The sequence below is a fragment of the Magnolia sinica genome, chromosome 9 (genome assembly GCF_029962835.1).
Source record: "Magnolia sinica isolate HGM2019 chromosome 9, MsV1, whole genome shotgun sequence".
NCBI lineage: Eukaryota > Viridiplantae > Streptophyta > Magnoliopsida > Magnoliales > Magnoliaceae > Magnolia > Magnolia sinica.
In genome coordinates this window covers 71805960-71832418 of record NC_080581.1, presented here as the reverse complement: position 1 = coordinate 71832418, position 26459 = coordinate 71805960, and the positions used below count along the sequence as shown (strand labels likewise).

General features: G+C 38.8%; 1 long non-coding RNA gene across 2 annotated transcripts; it reads left to right on the top strand.

The window, feature by feature from the left end:
- Positions 1–24509: 24509 nt before the first annotated feature.
- On the top strand, positions 24510–26430 carry LOC131256442 (uncharacterized). 2 transcript variants are annotated; one of them, XR_009176819.1, is made up of 3 exons: positions 24510–26042; positions 26125–26168; positions 26385–26430. It is a non-coding gene; the product is annotated as an uncharacterized LOC131256442 (long non-coding RNA). The 2 variants fall into 2 exon arrangements; XR_009176820.1 differs by lacking the exon at positions 26385–26430 and adding an exon at positions 26272–26344.
- The last annotated feature ends 29 nt before the right edge of the window (positions 26431–26459 follow it).

Below are 26459 nucleotides of genomic sequence, written 5' to 3'. Positions count from 1 at the left end.
TATTCGAGCTGTCGGCCTACGCTAAGGTGATGAGCCTTTCCGTAGTGACTTCGAATATAAACTAAGGCCTACGCTGAGGTGACAAGCCTCTTCGTAGTGACCTAAAGTTGCCTATCCACTACTTTCAAATCAGGGGTGATGTTACCCTATAACTTGCCTATTGTATGTGATTAACTAGGATTGACGACCCTAAATGGATCATTATTTGGGAAAATGATATAAATGGAGGTACCTTAGCTTCCCGAATCTGCTGTATGAATAGGTCTAATTAAAAACTTAGCTAACACGACCATGCACCGCATTGTATGTGCCTTTGGCGTGGGAGTTGAGCACAGTGGGAGTTTAGCATGCGTGACCATGAGATAATGTCACAGAGAGAGTGCAAGCGAAGGCATGCATCATTATCGCATATCATTCTTGCATTAACCAGAGTAGTTAGGACATGATTGTTGTACTGCTTTATCATTACTGCTTGACTGAATTGATAACATGTTAACCTTTGCCTTATAGCTCCACTAAGTTGATCACTCACTCCCACTCTGGGATGGTGTTTTAAAACACCAACCAGACTCTGTTGTAGTTGCAGATGATGTTGCGGCTTGGGAGTTGGAGCCGGCCTTTTACGACGACGAGGAGTTCTCCTACATGCAACTCTCTGGCGGGTCTATGTAGACCTTGAGTTGCGTCGCTGGGATCGCATTAGTTAAACATTACACCTTATCATTTGTAAATTTTAGAATTATACATGTAATTATTTAATCTGGTGACACGATCATACTGTGGGGTTCATATCCACTTATACACCTTATATATCTATCACAGTCTTCTACTTGCTAAATTTAATCATCTCTGGAATATGATATGCTGATTTAGTATAATCTCATTCATGTTTAATGCACTAATACAGACAACATGTAATCATCATTTTCTATGTTGCATAAGTGATGCGACGGATCTTGGGTGTTAAGCCTTTGCTCGACCCTCGAAATTTGGGGCGTTACAGGTACACTAATTTGTTGTCACTTAGGAAATCGTTCATTTTTTCAAGTTAAAATAGGTTGTGGGTTTTAAGATTAAAATCTAATTTCATGGTATGAAATTTCATCAGCCAATTCTTAAAAATTGCTAATTAGCCATCCTCATTCTGAAAGAAAAATAAAAAAAAATCAGTACATCTAAGTGGGTACTTGTTTGTTTCACAATAACATTTTAGGTGTCACTACACCAAAATCAGTTATTTGGAACATGATATTTTAGCTTTAGGAGTTGATTTAAACCCTAATTATCAATTTGATTCAAAACTTTTATGTTCCACGAAACATCCTTTTATGTTCAATCACCACTATTTCCTATAGTGTGGTCCATTCAAGATTTGTATCTATTTTATTTTTGGTCCCATGCCCTAAAATGATCAGGGCAAGCAGATATAGACAGCATGGATATACTACACATGCATCAAGGTAGGCCCCACACAACTTTCACATACAAGAACTTCCGCTTCTAATCTAATCAATTATGCTCCTTGTTATGCCAAGCATGGTTTTATGACCGTGGATTGTGTACTACCCCAACATGACCTAGGTGGAGATAAATGGTCCTATCAAGGGCTCTATGAGGCCCATTGTGATGTACATTGTCCATCCATTTTGAGAGATCATTTTAGAACATAAGTCCAAAAAGGAGAAAGATGAAAGGCTAGAATAGGTGACACCATAGAAAAAAGTGGAGATCAAAATCTTCTTTGGAGCCATAAAAGTTTTGAACCAAGCAGATATTTATGTTTTCCTCTCATCCATGTCTATTTGAGCTTATGGACAGGTGGATGGAAATTAAACATTATGCTGGCCTTTTTTCCAACAGTAGGAGTTCTTTCTCCAATTTTCCCTCTCATGTGGTACACTTGAACATTTTTTGTATTTTCTCGATGCCATTGAAGGAGTTTGATGCCATTGACAGACTGTCAATGCCATCGAAGTCCCATCAAAGGTGCCATTGAGTGCACGAGTAGAATTGCATAAGTGCAGGATTTGTTTTCTATTCTGATTGTGATATGATTTTATGCTATATATATCGAGTGTAATCAGAATTTAGTAAGCAAGAGAGGTGTTCTAGGTTTTCTAAATTCGTTCCTAAGGGTTTCAAATGCATAGCTTGGCTTGTGAGGAAGATTCGAGGCTTGTTCGAATCAGTAATTTCTATCTCTTGTAATTTCTGCTTCATAGTGCATTATTGTTGTTTTGTGTCGTGGTTTTTTCTTACAAGGATTTTTTTAATGTAAAATTCAGTTTGTTTGTGTTAGAACTTGGTTGTGCGATTGAAGTACTTTGCTTGATTCATCTTTGTGTGCTTCCGTGGTTCCCCAACAAGACATGTAGGTGTGCGTAAATTCTCCCCTAGCCTGAAGATGAATGCATGTGAAAATAAAAATAAAAATAAAATAGTCCAATCATGTGAAAGGATGAAAGAAAGATGAGCTAGATAGACTGGAAGAGCTCAATAGAATTATATCTATTTAAGTTCTCGAGCTTCAAATTCTTTAAATATTTTGGCACACTTTTTTTTATAGTCCATTAAATGTTGAAATTATTAAATATTTTCCTAGCTAGCTCATTTCTAAGTGCTCAAGAGTCCTCCAATGATGGGAAAGCCTTGACTATTGAATATTTAGGGCTATGCTTCATTGATGGTATGGCCCAATGGTTCAAATCTTGTATATGTGTATGGGGCGTACAATTCAAGAAATGTTTGATAACTAATTTAGATAACTAATGTTGATTTGGGATGTCGATTTGGGATATCTTTCTCTCAAATCTGATTTTTGAATTTGAGAACATGGGTTGTTTCCCACTTTATAATTTGTTTGTAGAATTGTTTTTTATTTTTTTCTTCTTATTTATTTTTATGACTTTCTATGAATCTAGAGCTCTAGTTTTATTGGTAGTTAGAGATAAAATTAGATCATAGAAACTAGGCTTTGGCCTTATTTTTTCTTGTCAATAATTTGTAAAAGTCATTGAAATGATTGTTTACAAATGAAATTTTGGTTGCTTTTAGTTTGGGAATTAAACTATGAATTGAAGTTTGTATTTTTGAAAATTTAGTCATTTTTACTCTCTATTTAGTTGGGCTTTCTATTTTCCTCATTGCTATTTTTTTTATGCCATGTTGGACATCAAGGATATTATTATCTTGACTTTGTATTTCCAAATGAAAACTTATCATTTTTTTTTGGAAAAGGTGGAATCAGCCACCATCATTTTATAAATGAACTGGGATATACAGCCATTCAGGCAGGTCCTAACAAAAAGAATTTGGACCCAGCCTATCATTTAGAGACCTATACAAGGCTAATAAGGAAAATAGAAACAAGGATGGCCCTGAGAAGAGGAGGTTGCAGCTGGAGAAGCAGTAGGGGCAGATCAAGGCGAGCTGACACAGCAAAGCAATGCAAGTCTTCACCGAGCGAAGAAGCTGCACAGGAGAGAGCTGGAAGTTGGTGGACTGAAACAACTAAACTACAGCATGACCCACCAATCATGTGCAGTACATAACAGTTTTTTTCTTTCTAATTAATCCCAACCCTGTTTTGTCGAGACAATAGGAACCTCTCGCAAGAGTAGGGAGATTAGAGGGGACCGAGTAAAGGTAAGAGTTTTGTGAAGCACTATTTTGCCTAGCTAATTAAGTAATCAGCCTGTCCGTTGGCCTCTCTAGGAATGAGGGCAAGGGAAAACGAACCGCAAAGAAGGAGCTTGGTGATCCTCTCCTTCCAATATTTCCATTTCCAAGCAACTGAGGACTTCCCTAGAATGCAATCGACAACCCATCTTGAGTCTGATTCGATGAGGACATGAGAAAGGCCGTGGAGGACGCATAGTTCCACCCCGTCATGAAGAGCCCGAATTTTCGCCCTGTTGTTGGAAGTAACGTCGTACCCATTGGAGAAGGCGAAGTTCATACGGCCATTATGATCTCTGCAAATGCCGCCTCCCCCAGCAGGCCCCGAATTCCGGATAGCGGAATCGTCAACATTGAGCTTGAACCAGCTAGTGGGCGGTTTTTGCCACCTAACGACCTCAAATACAGCAGGTGGGGGGCCAGGCACAGCGTAGGGGAAGGCTGGTTGGGGAGGAGTCGCCAAGCAAGGCTTGTGTCGTGTAGTACTGTTGCCCAGCCACCATAGGTATTACGAATGACGCATTGGACTGAGACTTTCATGCCATCAAAACGGGAGCTATTTCTGGCCTTCCAAATCTCCCATAGCATGAAGGTGGGAGCAAGCTGAAAGACAGAGGAATTACAACTGCGAGGGCAAGGAAACAACCACCACTAGGAGAGCCGATCTTGAATGGAAGAGTGAAGAACAATGGACACATTCATCAGGTCAACGACACGGTTCCAGACTTCATTCGTAAGGGACCCGTGCAGGAACAGAAGCGACAACGATTCAGGAAGGGGAGAGGAAGAGGAAGTCAGCCCCATATCACAACATTCACATTTCGAAGCTAGGGAGATCCCTTTGTGTTGAACGTTTCTGTCAATGGGTAGCGCATTCATGAGCACCTTCCATAGAAAAATAGAGATTTTGGGGGGAAGCAAATGGGTGTCAAACCCACTTAGCCCAAGCCCATCTCTGACCGTGTGTCCTAACCACGTCCCACCCAGATTTGACAGAAAATTGCCCAGCCAGTCCAAGGGGCTAGATGCAAACATCATTGCTGTCGGAAGTGTAGAAACCTTCATGCACGATGTGGGCCCGAATCCAGATAGGAAGAGTTACTGGCGTGTCCTGCCTCAGACCGTTAGCATCTAAGAAATCAGCCACCACTAGGTGCCGAATATCTGGTGAGATATGAATGGAAGGAATGTCCTGCAAAGGGCCCAGTCCCGACTAGTTATATTGCCAAACATTACAGCTGTCACGGCCAATTTTCCATTGGGAATGCCTATCCAGGAGGGGGAATAACTTGGAGAGCTTGTTCCAAAATGGAGAACACACTACGTGAAAAATGGAAAAAAAAAGAAAAAGGATGGATTTTGAGACGGTTGTGGACCGTTTGCAAAATTCCTTGGTTTAAAGACGGTTTAGAGATAGTCGTAAACCATCTCTAAAATTTTAGACGGCTTTTGACTGTCCTTACTATTGTCTTAAAAATGTTGAACGTCCACAAATCATTTAAGACGGTCAGAATCCGTCGTTAACTGTGAAGAAAAGACGACTATCGACCGTCTGGAATAAAAGACGGTCTTTGACCATCTTATATGCGGTCATCTGAGACGGTCAAAGACTGTCCGCATTAGAGACGGTTATTGGCCATCTTTTACTTGTAATCTGAGACTGTTAAGGATCGTCTGCATTAGAGATGGTCATTGGCCGTCTTTTATTGGTAATCTGAGACTATCAAAGACTGTCTGTATTAGAGATAGTCCTTAGCTGTCTTATAGCGGTCATTTGAGACTATCAAAGACCGTCTGCATTAGAGATGGTCCTTAGCCGTCTTATAGCGGTCATTTGAGACTGTTAAAGACCGTCTGCATTAGAGACGGTCTTAAACCGTCTCTAATGCTCATGTCAAAAATTAAGAACAAAAAATTATGAATTTCGAAAAAAAAATAGTTGAGAAGCTTAGAAAATAATTAACAATGTTTAAGAAAAATTTAAATTTTGAAAAAAAAACTGTGATTTTATAAAAATCTAGATTTTGAAAAAAAAAAATTAAGAACTTTGAATAATGTTGATAATTTAAAAAAAAATCGATAAAAAAATTATATTTTGAAAAAGAAAATTTAAAAATTTAAACAAAATTGTGAAAAAATTGACAAATTGTAAAAAAAAATATTTTTAAAAAAAGAAAACTAGATTTTGTATTTTGACAAGAAAAATTAAAAAGTTATATAATAAAAGTGAGATTTTAAAAAAAATGATATTTTGAAAAAGAAAATTTTAAAAATTAAATAAAATTGTGAAAATTTTGACAAATTGTAAAAAAATATATATTTAAAAAAAGAAAACTAGATTTTGTATTTTGATAGGAAAAATTGAAAAGTTAGATAACAAAAGTGAGATTTTGATGGTGTTGTATATCCTTACTGCCCCTATGTTTCTCCAACCCATTTTTGGGCCGGGTATAAAAAATTGTGTGTATTAAAATCTTAAGTGGACCACACCACTGGAAAGAATGATGATATAGTACCTCGCCATTAAAAATTATAAAGAGCCCATCGTAAGGTTTTAGTAATGTTTATTTGCAATCCAACTTGTTGATAATGTAAAGAAGATCTAGATGAAGGTAAACTACAAGGATCAAATTGATCCAAAGCTTTTGTGGCATTCAAAAGGTTTTTAATAGTTATTTATCATTATTTTGATTGGTATGGCCCACCTGAGATTATTGAGTACTTATGATTTGAAATCACATCCTAAAATATGATGGAAAAATATATGGACGGTGTCGATACATAAAATATATCAAGGTGGGCCCTACATGGTTAGAGTAACACCCATGAAGGAGTTACCTAAATAGTGAAATGGTACTATAAGGTAACCTCATGGGAACTTCCCATGAGGTTAATCTGTGTGCGCCCAACCATGATGTGTGTAGAGCATCAACACCATGCATGTGATGTGTCCCCTTTAAGTCCAAAAATAGTCATATACGAAACTCGGGTGGGCCATAGCATCTAAAACTATGTGAAGACATCCCTAAAATATATAAAAGCATTTGGTGGGGCCCACATGAGTCTTGGATGTGTATGAAACTTGGTCTGACTCCTCATCCAAGTGGGACACACATAATGAATGGGCTGGATCTATGAACCACATCTAGGTGGGGCCAATAAATGATTATGAATGTTTTAATGGGAGGGTAACCCTCTCAACTATAGTATGTGGTGTGGCCCACCCAAGTCATTGATTGACTTTATTTTTAAGGTCGTGGCCCACCATGGAATGGTGCATCTGACTGATGGAGCAGATCCAAAGTTCAAGTGGACCCACCATAGAAAAGAGTGGGATAGTGACACCCACTATTGAAACCTTCTTAGGGCCCGCCGCGATGTTTATTTGAGATCCAACCTATTTATAAGTTAATACAGACATGGAATAAGGTGGGACATATGCATAGTTTTGATGTGTCCCCTTTAGCTTATGAGATATCTCAAAAATCATCCATATACGAAACTCAGGTGGGCCATACCATCTAAAACTATGTGAAGACATAAAAAAATATAAAAGCACTTGGTGGGGCCCACATGAGTTTTGAATGCAGCTGAAACTGGGTCTGACCCCTCATCCATGTGGGACGCACATAATGAGCTTGATCCGAAACTTCTCCAGCTCCCAAGAAGTTTTTAATGGTGGAAGTGCAATGGCCAATTTGTACTCCACTTAAGCCTTGTTCCTGCCTAATGTTTTGCATGATACCTTATAATGATCTGAGAAAAAAGATTAGATTATAGGGCTCTATAGGGCCTACAAAAATATATGTTTTATATCGAAGTCGTCCATCTATTTTGAAATATTATTATAGGGCTCTATAGGGGCTCTATAGGGCTTATAAAAATATATGTTTTATATCTAAGCCGTCAATCTATTTTGAAATATTATTATAGGTCATGAAACTAAAAATCAGGTATATTGAAGGCTAAAGTGGACCACACGGTAGGAAACATGGAGATTAAATCACATGTGCTTCCTATGGTGTGGTCCTCTTGGGCCTTCAATCTACTTTATTTTTGGGATCATGTACTAAAATTATTTATTAAAATTAATGGACGGAATAGATAAATAAAATACATCATGGTGGGTCCCACAGAGCTCCGGACAGGACATCCATGTCCGTCTTACCCCATCCACGCCCAAAATTGGGAAATGGATTGGCTACTCTCCTAGCCACCAGCCCCGTGGCTGGTGGTCGGTGCTCTGTGGGCCCCACCATGATGTATGTGTTTCATCCATTCTGTTCATCCATTTTTAAAGATCATTTTATCGCTTGATCCTAAAAATGAGATGGATATAAATCTTAGGTGGACCACACCATATGAAAACAATAGTGATTGGATATCCACCATTAAAATCTTCCTAAGGCCCACGGTACTGTTTGTTTGACATCCAACATGTTGATTAGGTCATACAGGCCCAGATGAAGGGAAAAAACAAAAATCAGCTTGATCAAAAACTTTTATGGCCCCCAAAATATTTTTAATGGTCGACGCTCATTCAACATTGTTTCCTATAATTTGGTCCACTTGAGATTGGGATATACCCCATTTTTGGTCTCATACCATAAAATGATCTGTAAAAATAGATGGATGGCATGGATGCAACACATACATCATGGTGGGTCCCACAGCACCGACCACCGTTTTCCAAAATTGGGCACGCGCTCAAAACAGAGCCGTGCCCAAAAATCCCTCCATTTCTCTCTCTCTCTCTCCGTTCCCTAACCCTATCTCTCTCCCGATCTTGCTCTAGCTCTCTCATCTTCCTCCCTCTCTATTCGTTCCCCAATCTCTCTCTCTGTTCCCCAATCCGTCCCTCCCTCTCAGTCTCTTGCGGTCCGTTGCCGAACGCCCTACCCATGCACGCCCTCTCTCTCTCTCTCTCTGAAGCTCGGTTGAAGGTCATTCACGATAGTGAGGTATCTCTCTCTCTCTCTCTCAATCTCTCTCAATCTCAATATCGATTTAGGGATTTGAGGATTTAGGGATTTAGGGATTTAGGGATTTGGAGATTTGGGGATTTGGGGCGTGTTTGGGCAGTGAGATTAGAAGGGATTAGGTGGGATGGAATTGTAATTGGTCCTGTGCCAATTCCACTCCATGTTTGGTGGTGGGCCCCATGAGATCCAAGTGGTGCCTCTTGTTGGTGGTTGTTCTTTGGCATGTGTGGGCACATGGATGTATTCTAGCAGACATTCATCTTTGGATTTTCAAAATCCAATCTCATGTATGATGAAATAGTTAAGATCTGTTAGAGGTTTGTTAAGCCCATGTACAAGGCCTACCTTCTAATGGCATCACATGTGCCACCATGGCAGACAATGCAATATCAAAGCCATCCATCAGGTTGGTCCAACTGTCAAGATGTTCTCACCCAAAAAATCAGGCTGAAGGAGTAGAGCATGCATACCATCCTAACAGTGAGTAGTGCATAGGCTGGCTCCCATTGTGAAAATGATCATATACAAAAAAATCACCTTTTGGATGGACCCAATGTTGTATATAAATGGCATGTTGGCATGGGTGGTCTAGGTGGACAGTAAGACCATTGAGGTGGATGTTAATTTTCTTCTGTATGTATATGTGTTTCCTTTCATGGGCAAGTGTGCACTCATGTGTATATTTTTTTTTCACGATGTTTTAGTTAAACAACTTTGACATTTTTTTCAAGCATTTTCCTTAAGATTTTCTGTAAGTTCTTAATTCTTATGTTGTGATTGAGAATGGATTTCTAAATTTTCAATATTTTCTCATGTTTTTAGGTTGAAACTAGTAAAGTATTTTTGTGAGATACTAGCGTCGTCTCTCCATACTCTATTTTGCTATTTGGTGGTCCCATTAACATTCAACACCAGATATCCTATCACAGCCTTCTTTATTCATTACACCACAAAAGCCTATAGTTGCTTCTCTTGTTGAAAATAAATATCATGGTAGTTTACATTGTCTATTGTGCAATGGATTTATCCGACTTCAACTTCCATGATATATATATATATATATATATATATATATATATATATATATATATATATATATATATATATATATATATATATATATATATATATATATGGCAACCATTGCGACCATGGTGATCTATGCACCCCTCCAAATATACACTAGATGATCTCGAAAGAAAAATATAGTAGAGATTCACATTCATTATCATTGTCATTGTATCACCATCATCATAGATTGTTAGAAATGGCGTATTTGACTAAAATAGTGATCTATAGATTGTTAGAGTGACAGTACTTGTTTCAATTTTCTTGGATGGATGATGAATGTATTTGCGAATGTAAATGAAAATAAAGAACTTAAATATATATATATATATATATATATATATATATATATATATATATATATATATATAAAATATGTTATCAATGGAGGATACCTTGTTTAGGGGTTATAAAATTCTTGTAGCTTATGGTATGATGCCCTTGGTTGTATGTTACTAGTATGTATACCTAAACTCGATCCGAACCCAAAACCGAACCTTAACCTAAACTTATAACCTTAACCTAAACCTATTCTCAAATCCCAAAACCTATACTTCTAACCTAAACCTAAACCTATAACCTATAACCTAAACCAAAACTTATAACCTTAACCTAAACTTATAACTTCAAATCCTAAAACCTATAACCTAAACCTATAACCTAAACTTAAACCTAAACTTAAAGTTATAACCTACACTTATAGACTAAAGCTATAACCTATTCTCAAATCCCAAAACCTATAACCTAAACCGAACCTTAACCTAAACCTATAACCTATTCTCAAATCCCAAAACCTATAACCTAAACCTGAACATAAACCCGAACCCAAACCCGAACCCGAACCCGAATTCCTAAACCTTAACCTAAACCTAAGCCTATAACCTATAACCTAAACCCAAACCCGAACCCGATTTTCGAAACCTAAACCTTAACTTATTCTCAATTCCCTAAACCTTAACCTATAACCTAACCTAAACCTAAACCTATAACCTACACTTATAACCTAAACCTTTAACCTTAACCTAAACTTAAAACCTAACCTAAACCTTAACCTATAACCTATAACCTATACCTAAACCTTAACCTATAACCTAAACTTATAACCTAACCTAAACCTTAAACTATAACCTATAACCTAAACCTAAACCTCTATAACCTAAACCTAAACCTTAACCTATAACCTATGACCTAAATTCAATTCCCTAAACCTATAACCTATAACCTATAACCTATACCTTAAACTCAATTCCCTAAACCTTAACCTATAACCTATAACCTAAACTAAATTTCTTAAACCTTAATGTAAGCCCCGTATCCTAGACCGTACCGTTCCGTAGACTTCCGCGGTCTTTCCGGTCGAATTTCGGCAACCTTCGACCATTAACCGGTATTTACGCACGACCCTGCATCACACACTGTCAACCTAAATCGACTCAAACTGAGACTTGTACCCTTGCGGCCGCGCCGTCGCCACGGTTCTGATGCCGCGTCTCGCGCGTCGATCTGATACTCTGGCCAGGACATGCGGGCCAGCGCTCGGTGCAAGGAAAACGCTGCACATGCGAATTCTGAGAGAATCTCTATGACTTGTCACATCAATCAATCAATCAATCAATCCGATCATGTCAAGTACATGTCAAGTACATATCACCTTTCACCCATTCCCAAGCAACCCCCAAAGTCAAAAGTTTCTTGCACAAGCCCATACTTTCCTTAAACCAAAAACCACAAAAGTCAAAAAGTTCTTACACCCATCACTCACCACATCCATCACTCCATCACCCATCTCTCTTTACAACCCTCTCTCTCCTTCATTTTCAAATCATAATCCAAGCAACCCAAAAACCTCCATACGTCCAAGCTCTTCCACTCCAAGAGAGCCACAAGTGTGGCCCACCTTTCCTACCCTTTCATCTCTCATCTCAACCATCCAAACCTCATCTCCTCCGTTGGAATCAAAGCTAAGGAGCTAAGGAAGCCTAGGGTGCAAGAAGAAGCCGGTGGGTGATCTTGGATCTCCATTTCTTTGTATTTTTGTGATGTAAGGGCCCACTTATGATGGGACCCACCTTGATGTAGGCTTTGTATCAAAGAAGGGCCCATAGTGGCGGGGCCTCTCCATCCTCGCCAATCTCTCTCTCTCTCTCTCTCTCTCTCTCTCTCTCTCTCTCTCTCTCTCTCTCTCTCTCTCTCGCGTATTGTGGACCCCATATGATGTATGATCCACGCCATCTCATCCGTAGGGCCCACCTTGCTGACCACCTTTGGGTGGGCCTAGATGTAGGGGAAACACAAATAACAGCTTGATCCAAAAGTCTGGTGGGCCATGTCCCTGTGGGGCCCACCATGATGCGTGTGCTATACCCACACTATCTAGCATCCAGGGACGCTGGACGTGTGTAGAGTGAAGTGCGGACTGACCGGGGGTGGCTAACAGTGATGTGAGTGACGGTGGGGTCCATGGGACCCATCACCGTCCATCACCCATTTAGTGGGCCACACCTTGATGTGTCTTTCATCCAAACTATCCACCACCTCGAACAGTGGGGCCACGTCTAGGTGGGGCCCTCCTCTCAAATCCATAGCTCACTGGCAGACTGAGTGGAGGTACCTCGTTTCAACGGTGGGCCCCCATAGCTCACGTGGTAGACTGTGTGAAAGATACCTCTTTTCAACACTGGAGATCTAGTATCGATCCTTGTGGTGGTGACTAACATGGAGTGTGTACCGACATGTGTGGACTAACGTGGGGTGTGGACTGACGGTGGGGTCCATGGGACCCACCCACGTCGTCCATCCATTCCGATGGGCCCCACCACAATGTACGTATTTCATCCAGCCGTCCACCATCTTTGGACGGTGAAGCCCACCCCACGTGGGGGCTACCATGATGTATGTGTAAGTCTAGGCCGCCCAAGGCCTGGACGTTAATTCCATATTAGATATAATATTAATATAATATGTTATATTATATTATATATATAATATGACATATTATATTATATTATAATATCTTATATATGTGATGAGGGTGGGCCCTATGTGGCACCCACCCCTACCCTCTTTTAAATGCCTAAAAGCTGCACAGCAGCAGTATATTTGTAATATATATATTAATGTATTGTATATATATTCATTAGAGTGGGCCCTACGTGGGACCTACCTCTATGGTTCTCTAAGTAGCATTGGCTGCATGTACAGCAGTAGTAGCTGCCTTGTGGTGTGTGAACCTGTTACTGCACATAGCCGCAAGTTCCGTGGGTCCCGCCTATTCCATATCCATGTCGTCCATCTATGGGACCCACCATTATGTATGAGTAGTATCCGAACCATCCAACCATTTGCGAGATCATTTTATGGCATGAGGTGAATGAGTGAGACCCAAAGTTCAAGTGGACCCCACCAATTGTAATAATAATGGGGTACGGTGACATCCACCGTTTAAAACTTCTTAGGAGCCACGGTGGTTCCCACTCAAGTGATATTTGTTTTCACGTCATTTATCCCTATGTTAACTTATGAATAGGTTGGGTCTCAAATTACGTAAGGGTAGGCCCAATTTGACATACATTCTGCTGAACCGATCCGGCCTAACTGATTCGGCCCATTTAAATCGGCCCATTTGATTCGGCCCACTTGGTCGGCCCATTTGAATTGGCTCATTCAATCGACCCATTCAATCGGCCCGGTGAGATGTATGTGAGGCCCATAAGCGAGGCCCAATGTGATCTATGTGTGGCCATTACATTTCGTATGAATTCTTTATGTAGACCACTCCTTGGGAGCAATGTTGGTTTGACGTCCACATTGGTGGGCAATGATGGTTAGATGTCCTCACTGTGACCTTCCCTTAGGCCTTGATAGGCCATTCTCTTCATGGGTTGGCTCAAATAAGTGGGTCCCATTCGCTGTAAATGAATGACTTCATAACCACAGCCGACACCGATTATCGACCCTGATTATCTGTGCCGATTACCGATGCTGATTTTCGGTGCCGATTGCCAAGGCCGACGCCGATTATCGATATCGATTATGAGAACGTGACAACATAACATCATGATACATGTTCATATGCATCATCTGCATGCTTGTGATGAGATGAGTGATTGATCATAGTACAGGCCTTTGGGCAGATTGTTATGGGACCCCCTGGTAAAGGGAGATGCCCACATAAGTGCACGGTGCGCACATGATTGTTGTATGATTGGATTGCGTGATTCATGCATCTCGCATTGTGTGACATGTATACTGTACACCCTAGCGACATCAGGGCCATAGCCGCCACAGGCATATCGTGGTTGGCAAGATTGGATACCAAAAATCTTGTTCTACATGGGGTGTTATAGATATCTCTGGGTAAAAGTCCCTAAACCCTTATGGTACCAGGAGGTTACTCTAACATCTAGACCGAGTGGGTACATGAGCGTCGAATGTCGATTACCAGAAGGTCGCGCTTTCCACTGTGTCGTGGTCGGTTGGAAGGGGGTGCGGCCTTACCCGCCCGAGAGAGGGGGCAAAGCTAGGCTGAGTTTGACCAGCTCAAGGAATGGGTCTACTATCGATGAGCCGAGCCCGATATTGACAGGCGGATAGTGAGGTCTTTTCCACTCACCTTATTGCGCATGATGGGACGACAATCTGGCTTAGAGTGTACTAGACCCCGGTGATATTTCAGAGTTGAGCCATATTGATATGTGGACTTATATGAGGATTCACATGCTTGAGTTGCATTTCACACCGCATAGCCTTGGTATGGCCGACATCATTCATGTCTTGCATCGCATGACCTTAGTACGGCTAATAGTAATCATGGATTCATCAGCATGTTCCGCATTACTCTGATACTGCATACTTATATTATTACCTTACGCACATACTTACACCATCCTCTAAGCTTTCCATAAGCTTATGCACGACCGTTGCATGCAGGTGACGTTGGACCGCAGCAACGCTGAGGTAGGAGCGCATAGCAGATCATTTTAGAGCTTTTTATCTATTATCATTGTATTTCCCTTTATGCTTATTTTACTTATAAAGTTTCTAATCATAATGGAAATGTGATGGAGTTTTTGGTTGTTGTTTGTGAGTTATGCCTTTGGTTATGCTTATTACGAATCAAACTATGTTGAAAATTCTCCTCGTAGCATCCCTGGATCGGAACCTGGAGAATGGGCGCTGGGAGCCGAGAATGGGGTACTATGGAGGCTGTCGACGCTGGATTCGACGATCAGGAATTTTATGAGCCCGGTTTCCGAGTTTGGGGCGTGACACTTAACCTATAACCTAAACTAAATTTCCTAAACCTTAACCTATAACCTATAACCTATAACCTAAACTCAATTCCCTAAACCTTATCCCTAAACCTAAACCTATAACCTACACTTATAACCTAACTATAATATAAACCTAAAACTTAAACCTAAAACCCAAACGTAAACCCGATCTCAAACCCGAACCCGATTTCCTAAACCTAAATCTTAACATATTCTCAAATCCCTAACCTAAATCTAAACCTGAACTTGAAAACCCAAACCTAAACCCAATCCCGAACCCGAACTCGATTTCCTAAACCTAAACTTATAACCTTAACCTAAACCTATTCTCAAATCCTAAAACTTATAACCTAAACGTAAACCTTAACCTATAACCTAAACTCAATTTTCTAAACCTTAACCTATAACCTAACCTAAACCTAAACCTATAACCCGAACTCGATTTCCTAAACCTAAACCTTAACGTATTCTTAAATTCCTAAACCTAAACCTACACCTAATCCTAATCTCAACTCCATAACCTAAACCTAAACCTAAACTTGAAAACCCAAACCTAAAACCGAACCCGATTTCTTAAACCTAAACTTATAACCTTAACCTAAACCTATTCTCAAATCCCAAAACCTATAACCTATAACCTAAACCTAAACCTAAACCTATAACCTAAACCTATAACCTACACTTATAACCTAAACCTAAAACCTAAACCTAAACCTAAAACCTAAATGTATTCTCAAATCCCTAAACCTAAACCTACACCTAATCCTACTCTCAACTCCTTAACCTAAACCTAAACCTAAACTTGAAAACCCAAACCCAAACCCGAACCCGATTTCCTAAACCTAAACCTTAACCTATAACCTAAACTTATAACCTTAACCTAAACCTATTCTCAAATCCCAAAACCTATACTTATAACCTAAACTTAAACCTTAACCTATAACCTAAACCTATACTTATAACCTTAACCTAAACTTATAACCCTAACCTAAACCTATTCTCAAATCCCAAAACCTATACTTATAACCAAAACCTAAACCTTAACCTATAACCTAAACCTATACTTATAACCTTAACATAAACTTATAACCTTAACCAAAACCTACTCTCAAATCCCAAAACCTATACTTATAACCTAAACCTAAACCTTAACCTATAACCTTAACCTATACTTATAACCTTAACCTAAACTTCTAACCTTAACCTAAACCTATTCTCAAATCCTAAAACCTATAACCTAAACCTAAAACTTAACCTATAACCTATAACCTATAACCTAAACTCAATTCCCTAAACCTTAACCTATAACCTAAACCTATAACCTATAACCTAAACTCAATTCCCTAAACCTTAACCTATAACCTATAACCTATAACTTAAACACAATTCCTTAAACCTTAACCCATAACCTAACCTAAACCTAAACCTATAACCTACACTTATAGCCTAACTATAATCGAAACCTAAAACCTAAGCCTAAAATCCAAACGTAAACTTGATCCCGAATCCGAACCTGTTTTCTAAACCTAAACCTTAACGTATTCTCAAATCCCTAAACCTAAACCTACACCTAATCCTAATCTCAATTCCCTAACCTAAACCTAAACCTAAACTTGAAAACCCAAATCTAAACCCAATCCCAAACCCGAACACGATTTCCTAAACTTAAACCTTAACCTATTTTCAATTCCCTAAAGCTATAACCTATAACCTATAACCTAAACCTAAACCTATAACCTAAACCTATTCTCAAATCCCTAAACCTATAACCTAAACCTAAACCTTTAACCTATAACCTATAACCTAAACCCAAACCTAAACCTATAACCTTAACCTATAACCTAAACCTATAACCTATAACCTATAACCTAACCCAAACCTAAACCCGATCCCGAACCTAAACCCGATTTCCTAAACCTAAACTTTAAACTATTCTCAATTCCCTAAAGCTATAACCTATAACTTAAACCTAAACCTAAACCTAAACCTATAACCTTAACCTAAACCTAAAACCTAAATGTATTCTCAAATCCATAAACCTATACCTATACCTACACCTAATCCTAATCACAACTCCTTAACCTAAACCTAAACTTGAAAACCCAAACATAAACCCAAACCCGAACCTGATTTCCTAAACCTAAACCTTAACCTATTCTCAATTCCCTAAACCTTAACCTATATCCTAACCTAAACCTAAACCAAAACGTATAACCTACACTTATAACCTAAACCTAAACCTAACCTAAACGTAAAACCTAAACCTAAACCTAAAACCTAAATGTATTCTCAAATCCCTAAACTTAAATCTAAACCTAAACTTAAACCTAAACCTATAACCTACAATATTAACATAAACTTATAACCTAAACCTATAACCTACAACATTAACCTAAACCTATTCTCAAATCTCAAAACCTATAACCTAAACCTAAACCTTAACCTAAACCTAAACCTATAACTTAAACCTTAACTTATAATGTATAACCTATAACCTAAACTCAATTCTCTAAACCTTAACCTATAACCTAACCTAAACCTAAACTTATAACCTACACTTATAACCTAAACCTATAACCTAAACCTATACCTACAACCTAAACCTAAAACATAAACCTAAACCTAAAACCTAAATGTATTCTTAAATCCCTAAACTTAAACCTACATCTAATCCTAATCTCAACTCCTTAACCTAAACTTAAACCTAAACTTGAAAACCCAAACCTAAACCTGATCCCGAACTCAAACCTGATTTCCTAAACCTAAACCTTAACCTATTCTCAATTCCCGAAAGCTATAACCTATAACCTTAACCTAAACCTATAACCTAAACCTAAACCTTAACCTAAACCTAAACCAAAACCTATAACCTAAACCTTTTACCTATAACCTATAACCTAAACTTATAACCTATAACCTAAACCTAAAACCTAAACCTAAACCTAACCTTAACCTATTGTTGTTTCTATATTTTTTTAAACTTTCTTTTAATTCATTTCTTAGTTTCAATAAGATAGTACATAATATGTTGCAACGGAAAAGAATAGGGCTTAGTTTTTTAGTTCTTTTAAGCTTCTTTATCATCCATGCATGGCACTGCAAACCTTTACTAAACTATAACGCTAATCGAAACTTTATGTGCATTCTGATCAAGTGCATTAACATCTAATACTATCCTATTCCTTTGCAGGATAACATTGCTGTATTTATGGGCCCTTGTGCTACGATTCTTGTTCTCATCATCATTGGACTCTCATGCATGGGAATCAAGGATGTATCCCTTTAACACATGCACCTTTTTACAAAGCTTTAATTTTTGTTGTTGTTTCTATTAACTTGATTTGAAACACTTTTTTGCATTATTCGCTTCCATTAGTTTTATTTTAATGATTAGTTTTATTTTAAAAAAGTGTGCCCACTTTTTTGGGGAAAAAAAAAAAGAATGAAGTTTCTACAATTCTTCATGATTCTGAATTATAATGTTTTGTTGGTTGAATATTTTTTTATTAGATGAAAGACACAAAAAGAAAATTGTTGCGAATTTTTTTCTTTTTTTTATTTTTAATGCAAGAAATTTTCTGACGGCTTTAGGCCGTCCATATTTTTCTAAATATTCAAATCTGAGATGGTTCATAACCATCCTTTTAAAGTTCATCAGAGACGGCTCATAACAGTCCTTTTAAAGGATGGTCAATAACCATCCTTTTAAGGTTCATCAGAGACTACCTATAACAGTCCTTTTTAAGGACAGTCCATGACCGTCCTTAGTAATAGACGGTCCATAGCCGTCGTTTTAATGTTTATATTTATTGACGGTCCATGATCGTCCTTCTTACGGACGGTCCATAACCATCCTTTAAATGTCAATAGCAATGATGGTTCATGACCGTCCTTTAAGTAATACGACACCCCAAAATAGGACGGCCCATGCAACGGTTCAAAACCATCCTTTATTGTCATTTGAGACGGTTTTCAACCGTCCTTTTTTCACTGTTTTGGCGTAGTGACATCCAGCGCTTGATCTGAGGTTGTTATCATTTGGGGCAGCCGACCAGTATTTTGAAAGAAGAAAATTCACCCATAGGTTGTCTTCACTGTGAGATCTCACCCTCCAAGCCATCTTTAGGTGAAGGGCGCACATGACATCTTTCAACCTACATATTCCCAACCCACCTTCGGCCTTAGGGGTAGAGACTGCTGCCCAGTTCTTCCAATGAAGTTTATTTGTACCATCTCGCCAACCCCATAGAAAATTTGCAATGGGCTTTTCAATCTGCCACAGAGTTTTCGAAGGAACCACCAAGGCTGACATTATGTGGACGGGTATGCTGCACAAGACTAAAGATATTATGGATCCATTGCTTATATGTACATTTATCTTGAAATAGATAGCTTTTGCCAAGTTTTGTACTAGTAATGTCTTATAATTGGATGAGGTTTTCACATTTGTGACTTGTTACTCTCTCTCTCTCTCTGTCTCTCTCTCATTACTATATTTAGCTTTGGTTTTCTATATCTTGCATTTTAAATGTTTAGCTTTGGCTTGGATATCTGAAAGCTTGAGCTGATTCAAGAGATGGTAGCTACTATTTCCACGGCAAGGAAACAACTAGGAGTTGTAAGCCAAAAGGAAATATCAAAGAATGATGTGTGTTGCCTTAGAGGAGAGTTGCATCAAGTAAGAGAGGATCGTGATCTCCAACTAGCACAGGTGAAGACCTTAAAGGCGGAAATAGATAGATACACCAAATATACTGGAAAATCCTCGGTGGAGTTGGAAAAGTTTAACTACAAAAACAATTTTTTAAAAAGAAAAACGGAATTTATTATGAAAAAGGGGAAGATTTACAACCTTTTGGGCCGGCTCCAAACAAAAAGATAGGAGCCACACCTATCATATACCGACTCTCCCACTACTAAACAGAGGAATGAACAGAGGATAGCACCAGAGGGGCTATACACAGGGAGCCTCACTGGGCCCAGACTCAAATCGAGAACCGAGAGGAACAGAAAAGAAACTACCAAAAGGGACCTAAATACGCAGATTACCCAGGCCTGCCTTATCCAAAACCAGAAGGCCTCTAACTCTCCTCGGTAATTTAGATGATGAATGATTGAAGGAATTAGCACAGCCTTCAGACGCCAGCCTGGCTAGCGCGTCCGCCACTGAGTTACCTTCACAACAAATATGCCTAAAAATGAGGTTTAGGTTGCTTTTGAGGCATTGAATGGCCCCCAGTCTGTACCAAATGCTCCAAGGGCAATGAGCCAAAGGAGCGGCTGCAGCTTCCACCATGACTTTAGAGTCCGATTCAACGATGATTCTAGAGAACCCCAACTTGCTACATAAAATGATTCCATCCAGCATAGCCTGGACCTCCACACTCGTGTTCGAAATGAGGCCATAGAACCTATTAAAGGCGAATATGACCTTGCCATGGGGGTCTTTAAGCACCCCACCCCCTCCACTCTCACTCGGATTCCCACGAGAGGAACCGTCAACATTGAGTTTAACCCAGCCTTGAAGCGGCTTTTGCCATTTGACAATCTGAGGAGCAACTTCAGGAGGACCCCTTCCACAATCCAGATTTAAAGCCTGAATGGAGACCGAGTCCTTAAAGGACAGAGATTTGCTGTCTGGCAGGAGGTTTCCAATTTCACGCAGCCATCTAGACACTCGGGCAATAACTAAGCTGCTTGTCATCTTGATCCCATCAAAACGCGAAGCGTTTCAGCTCAGCCATAACTCCCAGGCGATCAGCGTCGGAGTCAGGCCCATAAGCTTCTTGAGCCTAGAGGAAGAAGAGCCCCTTGAAACCCAAAGATGAATCTTCTGCTTAATGGTCTGGTTGCGGATGAGGGGAACATCAAACAACCTATGATAGTGGGCCCAAACCTCTGAAGCTATGATCCCATAAGAGAGAATATGATCCAAGCTCTCCACTGCATGAGAAGGGGGCGAGCTGATGCTCTGCTGGGGGCCATTAGGGGGCTAAATAATGGGATGAATGTTCATCAGTGGCTGGATAGGAGTAGTTGGATCGTCTGTGATTGGGGAGTCATGGAGGTCCTAGCTAGGCACCACAGCTACATTGGAAAAAGCTGGCGAGGGGCCAGTAGCGTCTCTGGTTCGAACGACAGAGTGCAGAGCATGGTGGGGCATCCCATCAGGACTGGGAAGGCCCGAGGACCCCGGCCGAATGATTGGCTGCTACGAGATGCTTCGAGATTGGGATGAGTGGGTCCCCAGCTAATTACCATTTCCGACGATGCCACTGGCCATCACAGGATCATAATTCCCTGAGGAACATTCGCACCTAGACACTAGGCTGACAAAAACAAATTTACTTTGAGGTATGTTGGTATCTTTTCTTAAGTTTTTATATTGTTTACCATCTGGAAAATATGATATGTGATTTTGATCATCTTTTACATGATAGATGTGCCTCTCAGAAAGAAGAAATAAGAAAACTACAACATCAGCTAGAAGTTACAAACCAAAAATTTTCCTAGATTATGCTCTGTAACTTTTCTTAGATTGCACAAATCCTTTATGACTTTAGAATTAGCTATGTTAAGTATCATTGTTTTTTCTTTTTTGAGATATATGTTTGCACAAATCCTTCATGGGTTTTTTTTTTCTTCTAAAGAAGCCATTTTTCTATGAGGAATGAAGGAATGATCCTACAACCAGTTGCATGTGAACTTCATGTTCAACCTAGCTCACATGCCACTGTTTCATATGCATAGGACATTTGACCCATACATGAGGTACATCAAACCATGTAGTTCATCTAATGCTCAATAATCAAGCATGTTAACTAATCAGTCAAGCTGTGTACAAAAACAGTGGATTTGTTTTTTAAAATTACCTGTCAACTCTCATTGCTTCTTGTTGTTGCTCTGTTTTTAAAATAAAATAAAATACTCCACACAACTGCTAGCATTTTTTACAGCCGAACCCCATTGTAGGAGATGATCGAGTTACACGCAACTCAAACTCTTGAGTCCTCTTAGAGTAGCACATTGGGACTGGAGCATTCTAACTGGGTCTGCATGATGGGGTTAGATCCTACAGCTTCCACAATATGGAGCGTAAGGGTCAACGTTGTTGAATTGTAGAGAGAGACTGAGAAGTTGTGACGATAGATGAACGAGTGGGTGGAGTAGCTGGTGGAGGAGCGAATGATAGAGCATCTCGAGCAACGGATGAAGTGAATGAGAGAAACAGTGACCTCATTGGTGGTAGCCCTAACTTTCGGCAATGTCTTAATGTAGTGGATATTCTATGTGAATCAATAGCTCCATTCCCAAAGGACAGCTTAATATCCTGTCATAGGGATACACTTGAGGCCGAGGGACCCCAATTTTAAAGAAGGAAGAATTAATAGGTGGCACTACAAGAAAATAGGCCTTTAGCCATAATTTTTTAGCCTCAGTTGAAAAAATGGAGGCTAAATGTGTCTTTTAGCCTCGTTTGTTAAGGAACTGAGGCTAAAAGTTCATCTTTCGCCTCAGTTGTATAGGAATTGAAGCGAAAAGTCTACCTTTTAGCCTCAGTTGCATAGGAACTGAGGTGAAAAGTCTACCTTTTAGCCTCAGTTGCATAAGAACTGAGGCGAAAAGTTTGGTTTTTAGCCTCAGTTGCATAGGAACTGAGGCGAAAAGTCTACCTTTTAGCCTCAGTTGCATATGAACCGAGACGAAAAGTCCACCTTTTAGCCTCAGTTACCTAGGAATCGAGGCAAAAAGTCTACCTTTTAGCCTCAGTTGCATAGGAACCGAGGCGAAAAGTCTATTTTTTAGCCTTAGTTCTATAAGAACCGAGGCCAAAAGTCTACGTTTTAACCTCAGTTGCATAGGAACCGAGGCGAAAGGTCTACTTTTTAGCCTCGTGCATTTTCCCCATTTGGCCGTTCAAAATTCAATTTCCACGCATAGGAACCGAGGCCAAAAGTCTACTTTTTAGCCTCCGTTTTATAAGAACTGAGGCCAAAAGTCTGTATTTAGGAATATTGAAAAAAATTGAGAATATTGAAAGAACTAATAAATTTTAAAATTTTTGACAATTGTGAAAAAATTGAGATTTTTCAAAAAAAAATGGAGACAATTGGGAAAAAATTGAAAATTTTGAAAAGAAAAATTGTGAGTTTTGAAAAAGATTTGAATTTTGAATTTTTTAAGAACTAAGAATTTTTAAAATTTTTGAGAACTTTTAAAAAATTGAGAATTTTTTTTTTTTGAAAAATTAAGAATAAAAAAATGATAATTATGAAAAAGTATGAATTTTTTTAAAAATTGAGATTTAAAAAAAAATTAAGAATTTTGAAAATTTTTGAAAATTTTGAAAAAAAAAAGAATTTTGAATTTGAAAATCTTGAAAAAAATTGAAAATTTTTTAAAAATTGAGAAATTTCAAATAATTGAAAATTCTGAAAAAATTTAAGAAATTTCAAATGAAATCGGATGGGTTGAAGAAAGATTTCACACGAACTTTTTAGCCTCGGTTGCATATGAACCGAGGCTAAAAGTCTAATTCTAAAATATAAATTCGACGGGCGCGAGTGGATACTTTTTTCTTGACTCCTTTTCTCACTTGTTGTGTGAGCGAGCGAGAGAGATCTTCGTTCTCTTTCTAGGGTTTTCCCCTGGGATTTTCACACCTCGATCGTCCTTCCTTTCTTTTTTTTCATTTAATTTTCTACAAATCTCTCTGATTTCTTCTTATCTTTGAAGAACCTGTCAAGACCTCAATCTCTTTCTTCTCTTTTTCGCCTAGGGTTTCTGCTCCCGATTCGTAGATTTTACTCCTTTTTTTTTCTTGTTTTCTCAGCTTCAATCTCTGTAAAAGAGCTGGAATCCTTCTTCGCCACTCCTTTCTAGGGTTCCTGCCCAATATTTACTGTTTTGTCCGTTGGGTTCCTGGACAATACATTCAAGAAGGTTGGGAGAATGCAGCAGAGATTGAAGCAGCAACAACAGCAACAAGCCCTGATGCAGCAGGCGTTGCTACAGAAGCAGCAACTCTACCATCCCGGAGTCCTCGTGGCTGCCACGTCTCAGGTACCATTCCAGTATCAGATTTCCCCCCAAATTTCTCAGTTTTCGTGCCTAATGCATGTTTGTGTCATGATTTGCTCAAAAATGCATTTTCTAAAAATCTCGTTTTGTACGTTTTGATTCTCATAATAAATTCCATTATTTCGCTTTGATATTCCTTTTGGGAAGAAATTCCCAAATTCGACCTGTAATGGGATTTCCTAAACTCTGTAATGGGACCAATGATCTAGATGGCCTGGGTTGCTATAGATGTATGCCATGTATACAATGGATGTAGACATAGAATAGTCTTGTCATTCATCATTTGTTGTGAATGTTTAATGTGTGCACAACATGTGTTTGATGAAATGTCTCAGGGGAAGAGCTGCGAGACTTAGAGAATGCACGACATTGTTGTTGTGGTAGTGCCATGCTCTATATCCCTACGTTGTTGTTTTTATTCTCTGCCCAATTGCGACTTGAGGCCATTAGATTATCAATCGTTTCTGCAACCAAAAGCCAACATTATTAATAGAGAAAATGCTACAAATGATGCATTGTTCAATGATAAAAACTGAGAAAATATGAAAACAGACACATGGCATGCAAGCTGACTGTTAGTCGTCCAGGCTAAAGAATCTGGCTAGTCCGCTCATTATATAAGGTAGGCCAAAATATAGAGAAGAAATGGCAGTTTGCATTAAATATACACAAGTGTTCTCAACCTGATTAATGGACCAACCTGCTTTTCTTGGCCAAGGAAACTGCACGTTATGTATGATCCAGGTGATGGATCTATTACATTTGTCACATGAATATTGTGGTTATAAATGAGTGGAATTATCAAATGTCCTTGTCACAAAAAATAAAATAAATTCAAACATCCTTGTCACAGAGATAAATATCATTCTCAGTAATTTCTCTACTAGTAGAATTCAAGGTAGATTTTAGATTTCGAGGTTTTCTAGGATATTATTGGGAATATCTTGGTGAAACTAAAAAGATTTAAAAAATGTTTGTCACATGAATACTGTGTTACAAATTCGTGGAATTTCAAATGTCCTTCTCAGCAATTTCTCAGCCAGCCAGTCCCCAGACCAGGTAAAAGGAGGGTTGATGTCATGTAGGTAGCTGGCCTGAAGTTCTGTCAAGCAGTCATGAGAATTCCTGTTTCAAATCTTGATAGAAGAAACACTATTTGAGTTATGGAACATCTTTGTTTGCTTAAATTTTTTTTTTCTTTTTGATGCAATCTGTTCATGTATGACAAACATAATTATTGGTCTTTCATCATGGACTTGATGGGGGCAAAAGTCCAAAGTGACCATGTTCTCATACAACTAGAATGCTAAGGTTAATAACATAAAATTCCAAGTTTCTGCACGCTCAATTGACTTTCTAGTTTAACAATCTTATTATGTCTCTTTCTTCAAGTCATTTTGAGTCCTTGATCGAATTTATTGAGTTTTGAAAGCTTTTGCTTGATCTTATTTTCTCAACTTTCAAAGACAAGATCAAGTTTTTGAGTACTTGATTTCTCGTGTGCTCTTATCAACTTCTCTTTCCTTTTCTTGTAACTAATATTCCCCCTTTAGTATTTCTTAAGACGAGTTGAATCTCCTCAGCTTTCTTGGGCACTAAACACTGTTGTTTTTAGATGTAACTTCTCACTAAAGATTCACAGTCTTCTTGAAAAATAATGTAAAACCAACCCCAAATAAAGGGCCCAAAATGAAGCACCCACATTTGTTTGAAAAGTTATGTTTGCTGATAATATGAAAAATTTCGGGGTTTTTTCTTCATTCTAGGGGAGATTTATTCATATGTATTTTCTAATTTGCCAAAAGCTAAAACATTTTAAGTTAGTGGAAAGATTTTGATGAGGACATCAGAGCACCATTCATTAGGCTTTGGTTGGAGTGGGAGGCAAACTGCCTTAGTGGGAATTTAAATGCTGCCAACTCTCTCTCTCAGACGAAGCTCTGAGTTCTAACATGGACTGGTTGGTCTTTACTTTGTTCTGCTTATTCTAATGTTCTGGAGAATAATTGATATTTTTCTAATGCTATCTATCTCTGAATCAGGTCAAAGCATCCAAAATCTGTGTTGATTATGGACGAGGTTGATGGTATGTCTGCTAGTATTAAGATTTCCAAAATTCCTATCTGTAATGACTGCTACAGTCAGAAGCTAAAAAGTCTTGTTAACTACTATTTGCTTCTCAACTTCAGGAAACCTATGAAACAACAGGTTCTTTGTTTGCTTGATGTTGATGCAGAATAGCCTGTGAAGACTTTTCTAACCCCACTTTCATCTTTTTCTACCTTTTTTTCTACCTTTTTAGGCTTGCTTCTTAACGGTGTCACCAAAGCAGTAGAAGAAGAAGCAGATGCAACAGGTATGTATGTACATGCTTTCC